This window comes from Pristiophorus japonicus, chromosome 27 (assembly GCF_044704955.1).
Source record: "Pristiophorus japonicus isolate sPriJap1 chromosome 27, sPriJap1.hap1, whole genome shotgun sequence".
In the NCBI taxonomy this organism is placed as follows: domain Eukaryota; kingdom Metazoa; phylum Chordata; class Chondrichthyes; family Pristiophoridae; genus Pristiophorus; species Pristiophorus japonicus.
In genome coordinates, this window is record NC_092003.1 from 5853059 (window position 1) to 5863761 (window position 10703).

Sequence of the window (10703 nt, forward strand, 5' to 3'; positions counted from 1 at the left end):
ATCCGGCACGGATGTAGTCAAGGATTCCGGATTCCAGACTTGATTTTCTTTTCTGAAATCCGGAATCCTCAACCGAACGAATCCGTGCCGGGTTTCGGGTTTTGCCTCAAAAAAATGTCCGGTTTTCGGACAGTAATTCCGGAAAATTCCAGACGACTCTATCAGCTATGCGCAAAATGTTCGGTTTTTGGACAATTCCGGTTTTCGGAGTTCCGGATTCGCAACGTTGCAACTGTATTAGGATGGCGTCGGCTTGTGAGAGTCGTATTGCAATCTCACGGAGTGTGTTTCAGGAACGCGAGGTGAGAGAGAGTGACAGCGGAGAGATTCATTCATCAGAATGGACTGCTAAAAGTTCCAATACAATTTAACGAGGAAATCTGACTTGAAGGCGATGTTAGGATGTGGTCAGATTGTGAGAATTTTATTGTACTTTTGCCGAGTGTGCTTATCGCTATCAACTCCTCTCGTCTGTTGTGGTGAACTTTACCTTTTCGTACCAAAGCAAAATACCGCGGATGCTGAAAATCTGAAACAGAAACAGAAAATGCTGGAGACACTCAGCAGGTCGGGCAGCGTCTGTGGAGAGAGAAACAGAGTTAATGTTTCAGGTCGACGACCCTTCGTTTTAACTGGAAAAGGTTAAGAGGTTTGACAGATTTTTAAGCAAGTGTTGGGGGGCAGTGAAAGGGCAGGGGGAGGGGAGGACAAAAGGGGAACGTCTGTGATAAGGTGGAAGGCAGGAGAGATTAGAGAGACAAAAGGAGCGAGGCGAAAGGAGATGGTAATGCGACAAGTTAAGATGAGTCGAGTCTAGATGAGGTGCAAATGGGAATGGCAGAATCATCAACATAGAAATATAGAAAGTAGGTGCAGGAGCAGGCCATTCGGCCCTTCGAGCCTGCACCACCATTCAATATGATCATGGCTGATCATGCAACTTCAGTACCCCATTCCTGCTTTCTCTCCATACCCCTTGATCCCTTTGGCCATAAGGGCCACATCTAACTCCCTTTTGAATATATCTAACGAACTGGACTCAACAACTTTCTGTGGTAGAGAATTCCACAGGTTCACAATTCCCTGAGTGAAGAAGTTTCTCCTCATCTCGGTCCTAAATGGCTTACCCCTTATCCTTAGACTGTGTCCCCTGGTTCTGGAACTCCCCAGCAACGGGAACATTCTTCCTGCCTCTAACCTGTCCAGTCCCGTCATAATTTTATATGTTTCTACGCTGCCATGTGAAAAAAAATAGGGGCAGAGGTTACGATATGAAATTGTTGAGCTCGATGTTGAGTCCAGAAGCCTAGACAATGCCGAATGGAAAGATGAGGTTCTGTTCCTTGAGCTTACGTTGAGCTTCGTTGGAACAGTGAAAGAGGCTGTGTACGGAAAGGACAGACAGGGAGTGGAGTGGAGAATTAAACTGACGGGCCCGTCCCGTAAAATCCGAGCCAAAGTGCGATCGGCTTATTTTTCTTCCAAAAATGTAGTACCACACACTTATCTGTGTTAAAATTCATTAGCCAAATTCTGCCAGTATATTAATATCTTTTGACTGTCAGCTGTGGCTCAATGGGTAGTACTCTCCGAGTCAGAAGTTTGACCCACTGCAGGAACTTGAGCGCATTAATCTAGGCTGACACTCCCAGTGCAGTACTGAGGGAGTGCCGCACTGTCGGAGGGGCGGTACTGAGGGAGCGCCGCACTGTCGGAGGGGCGGTACTGAGGGAGTGCCGCACTGTCGGAGGGGCAGTACTGAGGGAGCGCCGCACTGTCGGAGGGGCAGTACTGAGGGAGTGCCGCACTGTCGGAGGGGCAGTACTGAGGGAACGCCGCACTGTCGGAGGGGCAGTATTGAGGGAGCGCCGCACTGTCGGAGGGGCAGTACTGAGGGAGTGCCGCACTGTCGGAGGGGCAGTACTGAGGGAGTGCCGCACTGTCGGAGGGGCAGTACTGAGGGAGTGCCGCACTGTCGGAGGGGCAGTACTGAGGGAGTGCCGCACTGTCGGAGGGGCAGTACTGAGGGAGCGCCGCACTGTCGGAGGGGCAGTACTGAGGGAGCGCCGCACTGTCAGAGGGACAGTACTGAGGGAGCACCGCACTGTCGGAGGTGCCGACTTTCGGATGAGACATTAAACCATGGGCCCCCGTGTGCCCTCTCAGATGGACGTAAAAGATCCCACTGGCACTATTTCGAAGGGGGGGGGGGTTATCCCGGTGTCCTGGGGCTAATACTTATCCCTCAAACAGATGACCTGGGTCATTATCACATCGCTGTTTGTGGGAGCTTGCTGTGCGCAAATTGGCGTGTCCCACATGACAACAGTCGCTACATTTAAAAATAAAGGTCCTTCATTGGCCGTAAAGCGCTTTGAAAGGTGCTGAGGTGGAGAAAGTCGCTATATAAATGCAGTCTTTCTTGTAGTTTGTCGTAGTCCTGCCCCAAACCTTTAATATCACTTAAAAATAAAAGTTTCACCTCACCGAAGGGGCGAGTCACACCTCTCGCGGATTATTTGTCCCAATAAACCGGTACATATTTGTCAAAATTCAAATCATAATTGAGCGGGAGAAGGAAAGTTGAATGAGAAAGTTGGTCGACGGCGCCGGTATTTTTTAAGCCGCGATTTCTAAGCACTTTCCCGACGGGATGATGAATGCTTTACCTCAGATTTCTTTACTTTATACACTCAGACGCCACATTCCGGCGGTATTTGGGTGTTTTTTCGTGGAAAAATACCGGATTTTAAACCTCGCTCCCACTCGACGACCGCCGAGCGTCCGGGCGGCAAGAGCCTCACCTCCGCCATCTCCCCAATGGGGGGGGGGGGGAGACGCGCCACTGTTACTTCGCCTTTCGACATCCACCGTCGTATCTTGCGGCTGTGACCGTGCTGAATAGCCTGTGCCCGACTACTTTCAGGCGCTGCTCTACTTTTGCCCGATTCGCCTCATTTTGGAGCGATATTTGTCCGCCGGTGGGCTTCACCAGCACCCCTAAAGCTGGAATGGTTCGCTCCAGAGGCCAATCTCATGGAGAAGGCTCCCAAGTTGAGGCCATTGGCCAATGTTGATTATTCCCACTCAAAAGGTGCACAGGGCACCATATCCCACTGCATTCAGGCCTCTTATTGTATTAAACTTGACTTATTTTATTAAACTAGACTTGACTATTCTAATGCACTCCTAGGGTCTTCCAAAACTCTGGAACTTGGGGTCATCCAAAACTCTCCTGCCCGTGTCCGAGAAACATAGAAACATAGAAAATAGGTGCAGGAGTAGGCCATTCGGCCCTTCGATCCTGCACCGCCATTCAATGAGTTCATGGCTGAACATGCAACCTCAGTACCCCATTCCTGCTATGGAAACAACTCGCATCAAGTCCTACTCACCTATCACCCTGTCTTCACTGACATACATTGGCGAGATCGTGGGCCGCCCCGACCTGTGTGAGAACACCACCGCAGGTCGGGACCATAAATAGAGCTGGAGTGCCGGGCCCTGGAACATGGTGGGCGAAGGTGCGGCGAATGATAGTACGGGGCCCAGAAGAGCCGAGGGCCCAGGTGCAGCACGGGCCCAGCCCACACTGCGATATGTGCGCGCGCTAGGTCTGTGCAGCAGAGCAGGTCTCCAGTTGTCCTGGTTCAACCCTTGCCACTGGATAAAGGCCGAGCTCTGTCAAGCCCGTGTGGTGGCTGATGTGCAACGGCCACCCCACGTTAAAAAAGTCCACGCACAGGCATCTTCCAGCCCTTCAATTGGAGTTCAGGATCTGAAACATCGGGTCCTTCATTGAAACATCTGTGAACTCTTGTGGAAGCAAGTCATCCTCGTTCGAGGGACCACCTATGATGATGATACGCTCCTGGTCGGCCTCCCACATTCTACTCTATGTTATCCAAAACTCGGCTGCCCTGCTCACCCATCAAGAGAAGGTACGGCCATCAATGACCCAGCCTCTACAGCTCTCTGGGGCAGAGAATTCCATAGATTTAAAACCCTCTGAGAGAAGACATTTCTCTTCGTCACAGTTTTAAATAGGCAGCCATTTATTCTAAGACTATGTCCCCTGGTTTTAGTTTCCCCTATGAGTGGAAATATCCTCTCTGCATCCACGTCGGGGGGGTCGCACAGACATCTAAGGGGAGTTGTGGGACTGGAGAAGATCACAGAGATAGGGAGGGGTAAGGCCATGGAGGGATTTGAAAACAAGGATGAGAATTTTGAAATCGAAGCGTTGCTTCACCGGAAGCCAATGTAGGTCAGCGAGCACAGGGGGTGATGGGTGAGCGGGACTCGGTGCGAGTTAGGACACAGGGCAGCGAGCACAGGGGGGTGATGTGTGAGCGGGACTCGGTGCGAGTTAGGACACAGGGCAGCGAGCACAGGGGGGTGATGTGTGAGCGGGACTCGGTGTGAGTTAGGACACGGGGCAGTGAGCACAGGGGGTGATGGGTGAGCGGGACTTGTTGCGAGTTAGAACACGGGCAACCGAGTTTTGGATCACCTCTAGTTTACTTCGGGCAGAATGTCGGAGGTCAGCCAGAAGTGTGTTGGAATAGTCAATTTTAGAGGTAACAATGGCATGTAGCACTTATCCACTGTTATCTCACGGCGTAATTTCCAAACCATTGAGGAATTACAACGTGGAGAACAGGGAGAGTGGGTGTAAACTCCATGACCCAGGCAAGCACTGCGTTAGGCAAACAGTTGTTTCGGAGTTGAATGAAATATTGCCGCACATGAATACAGCTCCTTTTGCTCTTGGCAATGTCATGTGAAGGAAACTTTGGTATCTTGTCAGAGAGAGCCATGTGGACACTTTCCCAGTGTGTACTGAGTTCATTGTTCTTATCCTGGGAGGACAGGTCAGTAGAGGGAGCTCCCTAAATCAACCAAGGTCATCTTCCGCTCCTAATCACTTTTCAACAATCCCACGTTCAAATAGAAAGACTTGCATTTATATAGCGCCTTTCACAACCACCAGAGGTCTCAAAGCGTTTTGCAGCCAATGAAGTATCGTCACTGTTGTAATCTGGGAAACGCAGCAGCCAATTTGCGCACAGCAAGCAGCAATGTGATAATGACCAGATAATCCATTTTTGTTATGTTGATTGAGACATAAATATTGCTGTGAGAGATCTTTTATGTCCACCTGAGAGGGCAGACAGGGCTTCGGTTTAACATTTCATCCGAAAGAAGGCACCTCCGACAGTGTGGCGCTCCCTCAGTACTGCCCCTCCGACAATGCGACGCACCCTCAGCACTGCCCCTCCAACAGTGCGACGCTCCCTCAGTACTGCCCCTCCGACAGAGCGGTGCTCCCTCAGCACTGCACTGGAGTGTCAGCCTAGATTTTTTTGTGCTCAGGTTCCTGGAGTGGGACTTGAACCCACAACCTTCTGACTCAGAGGCGAGTGTGCTACCCACTGAGCCACGGCTGTAACATTTGTCCACCGTTATCTCACGGCATAATCTCCAAACCATTGAGGAATCACAACATGGAGAACAGGGAGAGCTTCATGACCCAGACAAGCACTGCGTTAAGCAAACTGTTGTTTCGGAGTTGAATGAAATATTGCCGCCCAGAAATACAGGCTCTGTGCCTCAATGCAAGGAGTATTTGGAATAAGGTGGACGAATTAACTGCGCAGATAGCACTTAACGGGTATGATGTAATTGGCATCACGGAGACATGGCTCCAGGGTGACCAAGGCTGGGAACTTAACATTTAGGAAGGATACACAGAAAGGAAAAGGAGGTGGGGTGGCATTGCTGGTTAAAGAGGAAATTAATGCAATAGTAAGAAAGGACATTAGCTTGGATAATGTGGAATCGGTATGGGTGGAGCTACGGAATACCAAGGGCAGAAACCGCTCGTGGGAGTTGTGTACAGATCACAAAACAGTAGAAGTAAGGTTGGGGACAGCATCAAAGAAGAAATTAGGGATACATGCAATAAAGGTACAGCAGCTATCATGGGTGACTTTAATCTACATATTGATTGGGCTAACCAAACTGGTAGCAATGCGGTGGAGGAGGATTTCCTGGAGTGTATTAAGGATGGTTTTCTAGACCAATATGTCGAGGAACCAACTAGAGGGCTGGCCATCCTAAACCGGGTGATATGTAATGAGAAGGGACTAATTAGCAATCTTGTTGTGCGAGGCCCCTTGGGGAAGAATGACCATAATATGGTGGAATTCTGCATTGGGATGGAGAATGAAACAGTTAATTCAGAAACTAGGGTCCTAAACTTAAGGAAAGGTAACTTCGATGGTTTGAGGCGTGAATTGGCTAGAATAGACTGGCAAATGATACTCAAAGGGTTGACGGTGGATAGGCAATGGCAAACATTTAAAGATCACATGGATGAACTTCAGAAATTGTACATCCCTGGCTGAAGTAAAAATAAAACGGGGAAGGTGGCTCAACCGTGGCTAACAAAGAAAATGAAGGATAGTGTTAAATCCAAGGAAGAGGCAAAGAAATTGGCCAGAAAAAGCAACAAACCTGAGGACTGGGAGAAATTTAGAATTCAGCAGAGGAGGACAAAGGGTTTAATTAAGAGAGGGAAAATAGAGAACGAGAAGAAACTTGCCGGGAACATAAAAACTAATTGCAAAAGCTTCTAAGCTTCTATAAATATGTGAAGAGAAAAAGATTATTGAAGACAAACGTAGGTCCATTGCAGTCAGATTCAGGTGAATTTATAATGGGGAACAAAGAAATGGCAGACCAATTGAACAAATACTTTGGTTCTGTCTTCACGAAGGAAGACACAAATAACCTTCCGGATGTACTAGGGGACCAAGGGTCTAGTGAGAAGGAGGAACTGAAGGATATCCTTATTACGTGGGAAATTGTGTTAGAGAAATTGATGGGAATGAAGGCTGATAAATCCCCGGGGCCTGATAGTCTGCATCCCAGAGTACTTAAGGAAGTGGCCCTAGAAATAGTGGATGCATTGGTGATCATTTTCCAACAATCTATCGACTCTGGATCAGTTCCTATGGACTGGAGGGTAGCTAATGTAACACCACTGTTTAAAAAGGGAGGGAGAGAGAAAGCGGATAATTATCGACTGGTTAGCCTGACATCAGTAGTGGGAAAATGTTGGAATAAATTATTAAGGATGAAATAGCAGTGCATTTGGAAAGCAGTGACAGGATCGGTCCAAGTCAGCATGGATTTATGAAGGGGAAATCATGCTTGACAAATCTTCTGGAATTTTTTGAGGATGTAACTAGGAGAGTGGACAAGGGAAAACCAATGGATATGGTGTATTTGGACTTTCAAAAGGCTTTTGACAAGGTCCCACACAAGAGATTGATATGCAAAATCAAAGCACATCGTATTGGGGGTAATATACTGACGTGGATAGAGAACTGGTTGGCAGACAGAAAGCAGAGAGTCGGGATAAACGGGTCCTTTTCAGAATGGCAGACAGTGACTAGTGGAGTGCCGCAGGGCTCAGTGCTGGGACCCCAGCTCTTTACAATATACATCAATAATTTGGATGAAGGAATTGAGTGTAATATCTCTAAGTTTGCAGATGACACTAAACTGGGTGGTGGTGTGAGCTGTGAGGGGGACGATAGGAGGCTGCAGGGTGACTTGGACAGGTTAGGTGAGTGGGCAAATACATGGCAGATGCAGTATAATGTGGATAAATGTGAGGTTATCCACTTTGGGGGCAAAAACATGAAGACAGAATATTATCTGAATGGCGGCAGATTAAGAAAAGGGGAGGTGCAACGAGACCTAGGTGTCATGCTTCATCAGTCATTGAAAGTTGGCATGCAGGTACAGCAGGCGGTGAAGAAATCAAATGGTATGTTGGCCTTCATAGCTAGGGGATTTGAGTATAGGAACAGGGAGGTCTTACTGCAGCTGTACAGGGCCTTGGTGAGGCCGCACCTGGAATATTGTGTTCAGTTTTGGTCTCCTAATCTGAGGAAGGACGTTCTTGCTATTGAGGGAGTGAAGCGAAGGTTCATCAGACTGATTCCCGGGATGGCAGGACTGACATATGAGGAGCGATGATCAACTGGGCCTTTATACATTGGAGTTTAGAAGGATGAGAGGGGATCTCATAGAAACATGTAAGATTCTGACGGGACGGGACAGGTTAGATGCAGGAAGAATGTTCTCGATGTTGGGGAAGTCCAGAACCAGGGGACATAATCTTAGGATAAGGGGTAGGCCATTTAGGACTGAGATGAGGTGAAACCTCTTCACTCAAAGAGTTGTTGACCCGTGGAATTTCCTGCCGCAGAGAGTTGTTGATGCCAGTTCATTGGATATATTCAAGAGGGAGTTAGATATGGCCATTTCGGTTAAGGGGATCAAGGGGTATGAAGAGAAAGCAGGAAAGGGGTACTGCAGGAATGATCAGCCATGATCTTATTGAATGGTGGTGCAGGCTCGTAGGGCCGAATGGCCTGCTCCTGTGCCTATTTTCTATGTTTCTAACCCATGCTGTACCTACCCTGGGAGTGTTTGATGGGACAGTGTAGAGGGAGCTTTACTCTGTATCTAACCCCGTGCTGTACCTGCCCTGGGAGTGTTTGATGGGACAGTGTAGAGGGAGCTTTACTCTGTATCTAACCCCGTGCTGTACCTGCCCTGGGAGTGTTTGATGGGACAGTGTAGAGGGAGCTTTACTCTGTATCTAACCCCGTGCTGTACCTGCCCTGGGAGTGTTTGATGGGACAGTGTAGAGGGAGCTTTACTCTGTATCTAACCCCGTGCTGTACCTGCCCTGGGAGTGTTTGATGAGACAGTGTAGAGGGAGCTTTACTCTGTATTTAGCTAACTCCATGCTGTACCTGCCCTGGGAGTGTTTAATGGGACAGTGTAGAGGGAGCTTTACTCTGTATGTAACCCGTGCTGTACCTGCCCTGGGAGTGTTTGATGGGACAGTGTAGAGGGAGCTTTACTCTGTATCTAACCCCCTGTACCTGCCCTGGGAGTGTTTGATGGGACAGTGTAGAGGGAGCTTTACTCTGTATCTAACCCCCTGTACCTGCCCTGGGAGTGTTTGATGGGACAGTGTAGAGGGAGCTTTACTCTGTATCTAACCCCCTGTACCTGCCCTGGGAGTGTTTGATGGGACAGTGTAGAGGGAGCTTTACTCGGTATCTAAACCCGTGCTGTACCTGCCCTGTTAGTGTTTGATGGGACAGTGTAGAGGGAGCTTTACTCTGTATCTAACCCCGTGCTGTACCTGACCCTGGAGAACTTGGTGCTAAGACTGAGTGTCTGGAATGAGAACATAACATCTCTCAGCTGGATGAGCTCAAAATTAACAACAAAAATTCTTCTCAAAAACTTACAAGGTTGAAGAAGCAGACACTAACTATAAGCAAAAAGGGGGAACGCTGTCAGTACGGGATGGGTGACAACAACATGGACGGATCTTTGTACAACAGGACGCCTTCTGTTTCCACCACCATTCCTGCAACCAATTTACATTCTCTTCCCAGGAGGGAGCATTCAGTCAAGAATTCCACCCAAATGACCTGTTTCCTGTTTACCAAAAGATGCTTAGATCTGCTGGCTTCAAAAATAAAATCTGGCGGAGAAATCATAAGGCATATTTTAAAAGTAACAGACGTTCTTAGCTGTCTTTCTGAATATGCCTCCTTTTATCTCACAGCTGTCATTTATTTATTAACCTTTATAATATTCCACAGAGGGCTGTGGGACTTTTCTTAGAATTCAGTGAACGTAAACATTTTCATTCGTCCAAATTCAGATTCAACCTTGGTGTCATAATTTGACCCTGGAATGAGCTTACGGCCACATAGCCGCAGCATAACTAAGACCGCCTATTTCCACCTCCGTAACATCGCCCGTCTCCGCCCTTGCCTCAGCTCATCGGCTGCTGAAGTCCTCATCCATGTCTTTGTTAGGCATGTTGGTCTTCATAGTGAGGGGATTTGAGTACAGGAGCAGGGAGGTCTTGCTGCAGTTGTACAGGGCCTTGGTGAGGCCACACATTGAGTATTGTGTACAGTTTTGGTCTCCGAATCTGAGGAAGGACATTCTTGCTATTGAGGGAGTGCAGTGAAGGTTCACCAGACTGATTCCCGGGATGGCAGGACTGACATATGAAGAAAGACTGGATCGACTAGGCTTATATTCACTGGAATTTAGAAGAATGGGAGGGCATCTCATAGAAGCATATAAAATTCTGACAGGATTGGACAGGTTAGATGCAGGAAGAATGTTCCCGATGTTGGGAAAGTCCAGAACCAGGGGTCACAGTCTAAGGATAAGGGGTAAGCCATTTAGGACTGAGATGAGGAGAAACTTCTTCACTCAGAGAATTGTGAACCTGTGGAATTCTATACCACAGAAAGTTGTTGAGGCCAGTATGTTGGATATATTCAAAAGGGAGTTAGATGTGGCCCTTATGACTAAAGGGATCAAGGGGTATGGAGAGAAAGCAGGAGTGGGGTACTGAAGTTGCATGATCAGCCATGATCATATTGAATGGTGGTGCGGGCTCGAAGGGCCGAATAGCCTACTCCTGCACCTATTTTTTATGTTTCTATGTTACCTCTAGACTTGACTATTCCAACGCACTCTTGGCTGGCCTCCCACATTCTACCCTACATAAACTTGAGGTCATCCAAAACTCGGCTGCTCCATGTCCTAAGTCGCACCAAATCCCGCTCACCCATCACCCC

General features: G+C 48.2%; 1 protein-coding gene across 3 annotated transcripts in view; it reads right to left on the reverse strand.

Moving 5' to 3' along the window:
- The window catches only part of sptbn2 (spectrin, beta, non-erythrocytic 2), a 376681-nt gene extending 373847 nt beyond the window's left edge, over window positions 1-2834 (reverse strand). For 2 of the 3 annotated variants that reach the window (XM_070868170.1, XM_070868166.1), the window contains exon 1: window positions 2670-2834. The gene's annotated coding sequence lies outside the window, so the exon portion shown is untranslated. Of the gene's footprint in view, window positions 1-490; window positions 580-2669 lie in introns of all 3 variants that reach the window. The other variant, XM_070868167.1, reaches the window with a different exon arrangement.
- Window positions 2835-10703: the final 7869 nt, after the last annotated feature.